Consider the following 13,357-nt stretch of genomic DNA (forward strand, 5'->3'; position numbering starts at 1 on the left):
TCTAGTGCCCACTTGATGGCGAGACACTCCCGCTCCACCACAGCATAGTTTCTCTCTGCCGCTGTCAGTTTCCTACTGAGTAAAACTATGGGGTGCTCTTCCCCATTGACCACTTGCGACAAGACAGCACCCAGTCCAGCATTCGAGGCATCCGTCTGTACTACAAACTCCCTGAAAAAATCTGGCGCTACTAGCACCGGATGCTCACACAATGCTGTTTTAAGTTTCTGAAAAGCTTCCTCGGCCTCTGCATTCCACGTTATCATCACGGACTTCCTCCCTTTTGTTAAGTCCGTCAATGGGGCCGCAATAGTAGCAAAGTTGGGGACAAACCTTCGATAGTAACCAACTATGCCCAGAAAGGCCCTGACCTGGTTTTTTGTTAGGGGGCGGGGCCAGTTCTGGATGGCTTCTACCTTATTCAGCTGAGGCTTTACTAGTCCCCTACCCACAATGTACCCCAGGTACTTCGCTTCCTCCATCCCCACAGCTGACTTCTCTGGATTTACAGTAAACCAGTGTTCCCTTTAAGGTGCGCGCGTGCGCGGACGCGCAGTGGAAATTACGTCCCGCGCAAGCACCTAGTTAGACGGCGCAGCCGCAGACGGGGCGGCCAGGGAGCAGAGCGTGCGCCCCGAGAGCACGCCCATCGTGTGACAATAGCGAATGAAAATTCGCTATTGTCATACGGATCCTCCTCCTGGCCAATCAGGGAGCGGGTCCTCCCGCTTCCTGATTGGCCGAAAGGCCAACTTCATGCCATTGGCCGAGGAGGAGGCGCCGGGACTCGGGAGGATGGAGACGCGGGAAGCTGGAAGCCGGGGACTGAAGACAGAGTACCGTGACCGTCCGTGAGGTAAGTGCACGGGGTCGCGGGGGGGCCATGCCACGGCTGGTCAAACACCAGAAGATCCACTCAGGAGGTCAGAAGCTGTTCATTTGCTCGGAATGCAGCACATCCCTTACCCGGGCCGCAATGCCGACTTCCTGCTCCACCAGCATGTTAACGCAGGAGAGAAGCTGGCATCTCTGCATTTATTGGGGGCATTGCTGTGGCACTCTGCAATTTATTGGGGGCATTGCTGTGGCACTCTGCAATTTATTGGGGGCATTGCTGTGGCACTCTGCAGTTTATTGGGGGCATTGCTGTGACACTCTGCAGTTTATTGGGGGCAATGCTGTGGCACTCTGCAGTTTATTGGGGGCAATGCTGTGGCACTCTGCAGTTTATTGGGGGCAATGCTGTGGCACTCTGCAGTTTATTGGGGGCATTGCTGTGGCACTCTGCAATTTATTGGGGGCATTGCTGTGGCACTCTGCAGTTTATTGGGGGCATTGCTGTGACACTCTGCAGTTTATTGGGGGCAATGCTGTGGCACTCTGCAGTTTATTGGGGGCAATGCTGTGGGCACTCTGCAATGTATTGGGGGCATTGCTGTGGCACTCTGCAGTTTATTGGGGGCAATGCTGTGGCACTCTGCAGTTTATTGGGGGCATTGCTGTGACACTCTGCAGTTTATTGGGGGCAATGCTGTGGCACTCTGCAGTTTATTGGGGGCATTGCTGTGGCACTCTGCAATGTATTGGGGGCATTGCTGTGGCACTCTGCAGTTTATTGGAGGCATTGCTGTGGCACTCTGCAATGTATTGGGGGCATTGCTGTGGCACTCTGCAGTTCATTGGGGGCATTGCTGTGACACTCTGCAATTTATTGGGGGCATTGCTGTGGCACTCTGCAGTTTATTGGGGGCAATGCTGTGGCACTCTGCAGTTTATTGGGGGCATTGCTGTGACACTCTGCAATTTATTGGGGGCATTGCTGTGGCACTCTGCAGTTTATTGGGGGCAATGCTGTGGCACTCTGCAGTTTATTGGGGGCATTGCTGTGGCACTCTGCAGTTTATTGGGGGCATTGCTGTGACACTCTGCAATTTATTGGGGGCATTGCTGTGGCACTCTGCAGTTTATTGGGGGCAATGCTGTGGCACTCTGCAGTTTATTGGGGGCATTGCTGTGACACTCTGCAATTTATTGGGGGCATTGCTGTGGCACTCTGCAGTTTATTGGGGGCATTGCTGTGGCACTCAGCAGTTTATTGGGGGCATTGCTGCGGCACTCGGCAGTTTATGGGGGGCATTGCTGTGACACTCTGCAATTTATTGGGGGCATTGCTGTGGCACTCTGCAGTTTATTGGGGGCAATGCTGTGGCACTCTGCAGTTTATTGGGGGCATTGCTGTGGCACTCTGCAGTTTATTGGGGGCAATGCTGTGGCACTCTGCAGTTGATTGGGGCAAGCTGGTCACTCTGCATTGACGTCCCCCCCCCCCCCCATTGCTCAATCTAAAGGTTTGCGCTCAGAAATTTTTTTATTTGCTCAGCACAGTAAAAAATTAGAGGGAACATTGCAGTAAACCCTTCTCTTTTCAAAGAGTCTAGGACAGCCTGGACCCGAGGTAGATGGGACTCCCAATCAGTGCTGAAAATGACGATGTCATCCAGATATACTGAAGCGTATCGTCCATGGGGCCGTAATGTTTTGTCCATAGACCTTTGAAACCTGTAAACCAAACGGCATTCTTTTATATTGCCAGTGGCCTTCTGGCGTGGAAAAAGCTGTTTTTTCCCTGGCTTCCTTGGTAAGGGGAATCTGCCAATACCCTTTGGTAAGGTCTAGTGTGGTAATGTACCGGGCGGGACCCAACCTCTCAATCAATTCGTCTACCCGGGGCATCGGATATGCGTAAAATTTTGAGACTTCATTAAGTTTTCTGAAGTCATTGCAGAATCGCAGAGTGCCGTTGGGTTTTGGTACCAGAACGATAGGACTTGACCATTCACTCTGCGATTCTTCAATGACGTCAAGTTCCAACATTCTCTTTACCTCTTCAGACACCGCTTTCCTATATGCTTCCGGGATGCGATAGGGCTTTAAGCGGATTTTTACCTTGGGCTCTGTAACAATGTCATGCTCAATTATGTTGGTTAAACCTGGCAATCCTGAAAACTTCTCTTTATTTCTCTGCAGAAATTCTCTCACTTGTTGGCTTTGGGACTTAGTCAGGGTGGCAGCGACCTGCACTAGCTCAACTCCTGCAGGGTCCTCTACAGTGACCCCTACCACAGCGGATACCTGATCTCGGTCTCTCCAGGGTTTTAGCAAATTCATGTGGTAGATTTGGTAGGGTTTCCTCTTCCCAGGTTGGTGTACCCTGTAATTCACATCACCAACTTTTTCCACCACCTCAAATGGACCCTGCCACCTGGCCAAGAATTTGCTTTCTACTGTGGGTATTAACACAGCTACCCGGTCTCCTACCTGGAACTGTCTTATCCTGGCGGACCGGTTATACACCCTCCTCTGGGCATCCTGTGCCTTTTGGAGGTGTTCCCTTACAAAACATTACTTTTGCCACCCTCTCTCTCATTTGGGAAATATGCTCCACCACAGTTTTGTGCGGTGAGGACTCACTTTCCTACGTTTCCTTCACCATATCCAGCAATCCGCGGGGTCTTTGCCCATACATTAGTTCAAATGGCAAAAAACCCGTGGAGGTCTGCGGAACCTCCCGGATGGCAAATAACAAGGCCGGGAGTAACATGTCCCAATCTTTGCCGTCCCTCTGGACCACTCTTTTTAGCATGGATTTTAAGGTCTTATTAAACCTCTCAACAAGGCCATCTGTCTGTGGGTGATAGACGGACGTTCGCAACTGTTTGATCTGGAAAAGTTTGCAGAGGTCCGCCATCACCTTAGACATAAACGGGGTACCTTGATCCGTCAGGATCTCCTTGGGTAGCCCAGTGCGTGAAAACATATGGAACAACTCTCGGGCAATAGCCTTGGAGGTTGTTTTCCGTAATGGGACTGCCTCCGGATACCTGGTTGCGTAGTCTAATACTACTAATATATATTGGTGTCCCCTCGCAGATTTTACTAAGGGCCCCACCAGGTCCATAGCAATCCGCTCAAACGGGACCTCAATTATAGGCAAAGGAACTAAGGGGTTCCTATAGTGTGACACTGGTGCTGTTAACTGACACGTGGGGCAGGAAGCACAGTACCTCTTTACCTCTGCCTTCACGCCTGGCCAGTAAAATGGGTCAGTTATTCTGGCCTCTGTTTTCTCTGCCCCCAGGTGTCCGCCTAATGCGTCGTGAGCTAAATCGAGGAGCTTTCGCCGATACGACTGGGGAACCAGCAACTGTTCAATAATTTCCCCTCGGCTTTCAGTCACTCGATAGAGCAAATCCCCAATGAACGCAAAGTGCGGAAACTTTTGTTCTGCCCCTGGTATTTGTGGGACTCCATTCACCACTGAAATCTGTTCTCGGGCATTGACTAAAGAGGGATCCTGTAACTGGGCGGAGCTAAATGCCCCCTTGGATATGTCCAAGTCTGGGTGCACTGGTCTAGGGGAAACCTCCCCTTCAGCCTCCCCAAGGGGAATCTGCAGTGGGGAGAGTTCCTCCTCATCTCCCCCCAACATGACCTGTAACGGAGAGTCTTCCCCCCCCTCAGGGGTCAACTCAGGTTTGAGACCTGAAACATGAACGTCATCAGTCATATCAACATTTTCTATTATACCAGTACCACCCTTAGGTGTTTCAAGGCTAACGGGGTGTGTTGTGGGCAGTTCTGGACCGGACCCCTGAGACTTTAGCCCTTTAGGCCCCACTGTCTCTAGTTCTCTGGGCCATCCAGGTAGTCCACTCTGCACCTGGTTCCATAGTTCAAGGAATAGTGGACAATCCCGCTCCACTATGATATCGTGGATTAAGCTGTTTACCACCCCTACTTCCTGTGTCACTGAGGTGCAACCATATGAAACAGTCACAGGTACCAAGGGGTACTCCCTGGTGTCCCCATGGATACAAACTACCCGAAGAGTCTTACTCACAGGGCCGAGTCTCCCGATCACTCTAGCGTGGACCAGTGTCACCATACTCCCGGAGTCCATTAACGCCTTGGCAGGAAGGTGGTTCACCCAAATCTCGCATTCAAATTGTCCTGCGGTTAAATCGAGATGGGTGGTACATGCTAGTTGGGCATAGAAGGAGACTCTCCTGCCCACCCCACATTCCATGGACTCCTCCTGAAGCGGGCACTGCGCCCGGGTATGGCCCCAGGATCGACAACGCCAACATTGTAGGTCTCCCATTCGGTTGCCAGGGGCTGATCTCCGCGGATCTGGCGAAACTGAGGTAGGGATGCAGGTTCCCGGGTCTGGTAGGGCTCCCCTCCTGGATGCTGCAGCTGGCCGTCCTGCCCTTGATATGGGTTCCCGTCGACTGGCAGGTCCGAGCAGATCCTCCACCACGGTATACCTTTCAACCAACTCCACCAACCGGTCGACTGTTGCGGGGTCTCCATGGCTTACCCAGCGTTGCAGGTCATCCGGCAGGGACCGCAGGTGCCTGTCCATCACCACTCGTTAAAGCATTTGTGGGCCAGACAACGTTTCTGGCTGCAGCCATTTTTTGACCAGCTGCACCAGTTCATGCATCTGAGACCTCGGTGGGCGGTCAGGTTGGTACCTCCAGCGGTGCACCCTTTGGGCCCTAACGGCTGTAGTCACCCCTAGGCGGGCCAGGATCTCAGCCTTCAGCCTCTCATAGTCTTTGATGTGTTCCGTTGGAAGATCAAAGTAAGCCTTTTGCGGGTCACCAGTAAGGAAGGGGGCGATGATGCCAGCCCATTGGTCACGGGGCCATCCCTCTCGCTCCGCTATCCTTTCAAAGGTAAACAGAAAGGCTTCTACATTATCATTTGGAGTCAGTTTCTGTAAAACATGGCTGGCTCTCCCGGCTATTTGGTTGCCAGGGCCAACAGCTACTTGCTCTCGTCCTTGAGCTAGCTGTTGTACTGCCTCCTTTAAGGCCGCCACCTGCGTTTGTGTAGCCTCCTGCTGGGCTGTAAGATGGGTGACCAGCAAGCGGGTAGTCTCCTGCTGAGCTGCTATAGCCTCCTCATGGCGACGGTTCGCTTCTATGGAGGCTTGCTGCTGGGACACAGTGGCTTGCATTAGCGCCTTGATAATCTCCTCCATGTCTTTTTCTGCTGTATGCAAAGACTTCACCCACGACATGCAAATGGGTACACTGTCTCTTTAAGGTCACTTTGCAAATCGGCTTTTTCGGTTTAAATGCACTGCCCGCATCCGAAACACCAGTTGTGATATTTGGGGGAGATAGCTCCAAGGGATCACATGCACAAGCCGGGTAAACGTAATCAAGAAGTGTTTTATTCTCTTCAAAACAGAAATAAAGCTTCCAGCAGCCAACAGTCCAGAAAATAGGTATAACTTAAAAGTCTGCTTAACTTCAGCATGAAATGGAAATTATAAAACAATACCAGCTCTTTGCAGGGGGTTTTACCCCAGGTATGTCGTCCCAAGCAGCAGCTTGTATCCGGCCACCATGCACCATGCAAACACACTCCTGTTTTTCACAGCTCAGTCTCCCAGGTGTATCACCAGCTCCTACTCTCCACCCTCACTGACACAACTTCCTGTCTTTAAGAGCTGTTCTCCCTGGGAGAGGGCTTAACCCTTGCCTTTCTGAGATCCCATACTTCCCTTACAGGGACCACAGTCCAAATATTGGTGCAATGTAACATCCATCCAGGACCCAACCTCTATGACCTCCACATAATATATATATATATATATATATATATATATTATTTATGTAAGGGGACTATTATTTATTAACATTAGTGGGGATCGTGTACTCAGCAGTGATAATTTATCACTGCTTGTTAAAGAGCGCCTTTGATTTTCATACTACGGTAATCTCGCTTTGTCTCACGAGATTACAGGCGCTCCCATTCACTTCTACACAGATCTCCGAGAAAACAGTTCTCCTCTGATCACCCTGGGAGAACTGAAGTTCTCCGCTTCATAAAAAGATTGCCAGAGGAGATAATTTTCCCCGGAGAACTGCAGAGAAGTGAATAGAGAAAAAAATTCACCCTTTCATAAACGTACACCTTAATACATTATCATCCAGCCCTTTATTGAATATAAATTATATTTAATTATAAAATAAAATAAGCCAGTTGTGTTTACAAACCTCTGATGGAGTCTGGTAATGCACCCTATATACTGTAAGTTAACCCAAAATGTATGTAAATGACATCATATACTATAAAAAAAAGTACTAAAAGAATTGATGTGCAATTCAATATAAAATACTCTGCATTTTTTCCCCATAAAAGCTCACTCAACCATGTGACACTAAAGCTCCTGTTCCCATCTCCCTTTAGCGCACTTATATTGCAGCTGCAGCCAAATATTTTTTTGCGTTTTCAATAGACTTGGAAAAAGGAAATTCTTTAATCAAATATAGCACCACACCTGAAGGAGCTGCTTGATAGATTTGGTTCTCTGTTCTTTACTTCGACTTAATGGACATCCTCAGCCCCTCTGACACACCAAGGTTAAGCACAGAGCACATTTAAGTAAAAATACCCTGCACACACAACAATTCAGTTTCAGGAAGCAAACACCAGACTTGTTAGGAATAAAGAAGTGAATTATATTGTAATGTGAAACAGATAACGAAGTTGTGGCCTGGGGCCTCTCACCACTTTGCAGTCTGTAATTAAGCCTCTTGCTCTCTTGCATTAGAAATCAGTGGTGTTGGTTGCAAGTTGTGGCGCTGTAATGACAATCTCTCACGGAACTGGAGGCACTCCTTTATTCCGTACCTTCAGCACAGATGTGGCAGTCCAGTCTCTCTCCAACAACGTAGTGAACTCTGTCAACAGCTGTGTTTCACACTCCGAGGGAACTATATAGAGACCACTGACCTGCTTGCTGGCAGTATTCCATATCCAGAGGGACACCCTCATATTTTGAGTAAGCTTGATTTTAAAATGAGGACCCATAGTATCAACTGTAAATTTGGCTTAGTATTGGGTAGTGCAAAGTTTAGAGGTCAGTTGTAACGCCCAGTGCAGGGGTCAGGAGTAAGTATTGCAGCATTCAGAAGTCAGTAGTATATAACACAGAGTTCAGGGATCTGGAAGGAAGTACTGTAGAGTTCAGAGGTCTACACCTCAGGTATGTCTATTGGCCGTTTCCGATTCCCTTTGAACAGATACAATGTTGGACTGCCCCGTTCTCTACCACCTCCTAAAGCACAGTATTTTTGTAACCATGCAACCACAGGCCCATCACGGAAGGGCTGGCTGTAAATCCCTATCAGTGGCCCCCCCTTACACGTTTTTAAAGGGATAAGGCTCACGTATTGCAGAGATGTACTGCATAATTGTTTTGCCTTGACATATGCTTTAATCCTTGATCTGCTTTGTCCATGATCTGCGTGTCAGATCTTGGATTCAGATCTTTAGTGACTATAACTCTCAAATATTTAAAAAGTAAGGACCAATTTTAAGTGGGTTTGTTTTGTGAACTGTAAGGGTATGGGCTTAAATGCACATGTACAGCATCTTTGTCCAAATCATTTCATAGCCCAGAGAAACGGACAAGATAATTAATCTTTTGTGATTCCCATTGCAAGTATATTGTATCACGTAAAGGATTAATTTGTCTTTCACAAACCAAAAAACTCCAATAATATTCAATCACAATTGAAGTACCCATTGCAAGGATATGGCTATCTCTCTGGCCTTGATGACGAAGACTGGGGGAGGATATTCAACAGTTTATACCGTTTATCTAGACTAGAGACAGGTTTATATAGTTGAAAATTTTGCATTGTGCATACTATACTCCCCAGAGACTCTCTCTCATTTACCCCACTGCTGATAAATACTGCTCTAGGTGTAAATCAGAGTTGGGAACTTTTATACATAAGGTTTGGTCCTGCTCCAGCCTTCAAACCTTCTGGAAGGGTGTGGTGACAGAGCTTAATGTCATTTTAGACCTGCTGGATCCAGTTTTTCTCCTACTAGACGTGGACACCAACTTGGAAGTTTACTTTCATAAATGGTGCTACCTTTTCTAGGCAGCATTCTAAGCACAAAAGTTTATTTTAAAAAGTGAACCAGGTGCTCCCTCTATATAAATTGATCTATATGGGCCCTACTCCTAACTGTCCAAAAGAACCTCCAGAAGATCTGGGGTCCAAGGGTGGAGGCTAGAGGGTTGTCCTTCTAAACAGATTGTGGCTACCCCCCCCCCCTTTTTTACACATTGAGTTCTTTTGGAAATATATGGGTCTCCTTATTTAAGGGCTGTAGCAGGACTTTGGTTTCTGGTTATCAACCTATGGTTAACCCTCTTGCTTTACCTTCAGTTCATTCCTATTCTTCCTTTGAGAAACCCCTTTAGTTTATTGTTTTTTTTTTTTCCCTCCCCTCTTTCCCTGCCCCACCTCCTACCCCTTTCTTTTCTCACCACCGTTGCAGAAGTTCAATTATGGATGTCTGTTTCAAATATTGCTTTTTCAGTAAGGATATGCTACTTTTTCCTCTGAGTTACTCCAATGATCTACCTATTGTACCAAAGAGTTACCTATGCCCCCCAAATATATGTGCCGATACACAAGTGTATTATGTTGCTATAACTAACCCACCTACCAACTGCAATTTTGTTATGTGTTTATACTTTTTTATAAGAAATTAAGAATATCTGTTGAAAAAGAAAAAAAGGATAAGGCTGAGTCCTTTGGCTACAGCAAGATTGTCTACATACAGAATCACGTTTTGTCATAGTTTGGGGGTATGAAGCCTTAGTGATTTGACTTAGTTTTACTTTACACACGTTGCATGTGCAATGTATGTGTTAAAAAATCTCAAGGCATATGTCCTAAGCGGTGTCCCTCTCCCTCTGCTGCTACTTGGTTGGCCCGTCCACATCCCCCCCCCCCTCCCCGCTCTTGCGGTGCTTTATCCAGTGCCATTTATAAACAGCATTGAATATTTACCCATCCATTACTTTGCCTATAACTTGCCCTCTATACTAGTGCCGTAAAACAGAAAAGTAAAAAAAAAAAAGGCAAAGTGTTAACTTGTGACTTTAGTTCTGGTTATCACACACGTGTATATATATACACACAGTATATACACACACACACACACAGTATCTCACAAAAGTGAGTACACCCCTCACATTTTTGTAAATATTTTATCATATCTTTTCATGTGACGACACTTTGCTACAATGTAAAGTAGTGAGTGTACAGCTTGTATAACAGTGTAAATTTGCAGTCTCCACAAAACTCAACACGCAGCCATGAATGTCTAAACCGCTGGCAATAAAAAGTGAGTACACCCCTAAGTAAAAAAAACTAATTTTCAGCAATTACAGAACATAATCCGTTGATCTTTCCCAATGTGCAGTGCCCTTGTCAGCTCTTGCGAGCTAAACTGAAAGCAACTGTAAACCACAAATCCCAGTACTCCAACATGTCATGGAGATGGACATAGGCAGACACTTTTAAAGCGTACATGAAAATCATTGCTACCCTTCATAGATAATATAGAGGAGTGGGTTTAGTTATTAAGGGACATAAATTATGTTACTTGCATCATTACAAGGTGACAAAGGAAAAAATTGAAAAAAGAAAACGAATGCAGCTAGCAAATCCAATTATTGATAAACTGCAATATATTCCATTTGTATGGATTTAGATACAGTTTAACCACTTAAGGACCGGAGGATTTGGCTGCTCAATGACAAGACCCTATTTTGAGATTCGGCACTGCATTATTTTAACGGACAATTGCGCGGTCGTGCAACGCTGTATCCAAACGAAATTGAAGTATTTTTTCCCCACAAATAGGGCTTTCTTTTGGTGGTATTTGATTACCTGTGCGATTTTTATTTTTTGCGCTATAAACAAAAAAAAAAGCGACAATTTTGAAAAAATTACAATATTTTTCACATTCTTTTATATGAAATTCTCAAAAAAAAAATTAAAAAATCCAATTTTATTAACATTTTAGGCCAATTTGTTTTCTGCTACATATTTTTGGTAAAAAAATTGCAATAAGCGTATTCTGATTAGTTTGCGCAAAAGTTATTGCGTTTACTAACTACGGGAAAGATTTATGTCATTTTTATTGTTTTGTTTTTTTTACTAGTAATGGCGGCAATCTGCAATTTTTTTTGCGGGACTGCGACATTGCGGCGGACAGATCGGACCCCTAACTGACATTTTTGGGGGTACCAGTGACATTACTACAGTAATCAGTGCTAAAAATATGCAGTTACTGTAAAAATGACACTGGCAGGGAAGGGGTTAACATTACTGGTGATCAGTGGGTTAAATGTATCCCTAGGGGCGTGTTTCTGTCAGGGGGCGTGGCTTGTGAAGTAAGAAGAGACATGCGATCATATATAGCAGGATCACATAGCCTCTGTGATCACTTCAGTGAGAATGACAGATGGATGGCTGTGTTTACATCAGCCGTCTGTCCTTCTCTCTCTGCTAGGGAGATCGCGAGTGGCTGCACGCCCACCCCCTAGAGAAACAACGTCGCTTTGCCCAGGAGCGGCTGCCTGCTGCAGTAAAACTGCGGTGGGCAGTCGTTATGTGGTTAAAGTGATTGTTCTCTGGGATTAGCACATTTTAAACATCTGATTTTTCATAGTTTTATTACCGTGTAAAACATTTTTATACAGAATACTATAAGCTGTTTCACTTGCAAGACATTATTCATGCTTTTTCTGGAGGACAGACCAGAGATCATACAGACACACAACCTTGTAAGTCTTTTATACCCCAATATAGTTTAAACTAATGAGAACATTGAGATTGAATCATTCAATCCAATGCAGACTGCACAGGGCTTTATTTATTGTGCCCCCAAACAGGGACACAACAAAGAAAACAACAACTTACAGTGCCTTGAAAAAGTATTCATAACCCTTGAAATTTTCCACATTTTATGTTACAACCAAAAACGTAAATGTATTTTATTGGGATTTAAAGTGATAGACCAGTCTTTTTCAACCAGGGCGCCTTAAGGTTTCTTCAGGTGTGCCTTGGAAAAATGCCTAAAAATTGCTGCAAAATTGTATACAAGCCAGTGGGTGGATTAAACAAACCTGCCTTTTAGTTACACAAAGCCACAGGTTTTATTGTACACCATTACAACCTTCTAGCTGCCAACATCCTAACTAACAATGACACCATCAGTTGATAACGAAGATGTCAGTTGCCTGCATATCATCCTTGTTTGACGGAGAAAAACAGAGAGAAGATAAACCTTGGAACACTAGTCAGTAAGAGTTTGCAAAAGTGTATTTGCTTTAGAAGAATAAATCACCTTTACAGTTGGGTCTCCTACATGAATTGATGTTGCTGAATTGTATAAAACTATCAGAATAGTTTTTACATTTTAGAAAGGGGCGCCTCACCACTGCCCATAATTTTGGAGGGTGAATCGAGATTGTACATAATTTTTAAGGGTGCTTTGACTGCAAAAAAAAAATTAGAAACATTGTAATAGACCAACACAAAGTGGCACTTCATTGTGCAGGGAAAGGAAGGTGATAATTGTTTTTCAAAACTTTTTACAAACAAATATGTGAAAAGTGTGGCGTGCATTTGTATTCAGTCTCACTGAGTCAATACTTTGTAGAACCACCTTTTGTTGCAATTACAGCTGCAAGTCTTTTTGGGTATGTCTCTACCAGCTTTGCACATCTAGAGAGTGACATTTTTGCCCATTCTTCTTTGCAAAATAACTCAAGCTGTGTCAGTTTGGATGGAGAGCGTCTGTGAACAGCAATTTTCTAGTCTTATCACAGATTCTCAATTGGATTTAGGTCTGGACTTTGACTGGGCCATTCTTTTTTTTATTTTTTTTTATTCTTTGTTTAAAGGTATACATAAAATGGAGGAATTAACAATACATGGCATCATCATCCTGAGGTCCGTTAACTGTGATACATAATAAACATTACACACACAAAATAAAATAATAGGGTGAGACCTATTAATCGCAATATATACCAACTGTTTTATCTTTAGCGAAGCATAACTAGCCATACAAAGTATTGCCATATAATAGACAGTGCTAGAGGGAGCCTGTTCTGTAGACGCTAAGAGGCATTGGCGCCTAAAAAAATTAAGGAGAGAGAAAGAAGAGTAGAGAGAAAAAAAAAGGGAGGGGGGAAATCACAGTGGAGGTTTTCTGGGCCCTCTTTATGTATCCGCTCTTCAGGAGTATGATAAGTAGTCATCCGAGAAGTGAAACAAGTCCCAATGAAGCCATCGCATATTGTGCTCTTCTATCTTGTCACTCAGGATCCCTGTGAGGTGTGGGCCATTCTAACAAATGAATATGCTTTGATCTAAACCATTCCCCCTGTAGCTCTGTCTGTATGTTTAGGGCTGTTGTCCTGCTGGAAGGTGAACCTCTGCCCCAGTCTCAAGTCTTT

The sequence above is a fragment of the Pelophylax lessonae genome (assembly GCF_965119305.1).
Source record: "Pelophylax lessonae genome assembly, chromosome: 1".
Lineage (NCBI taxonomy): Eukaryota > Metazoa > Chordata > Amphibia > Anura > Ranidae > Pelophylax > Pelophylax lessonae.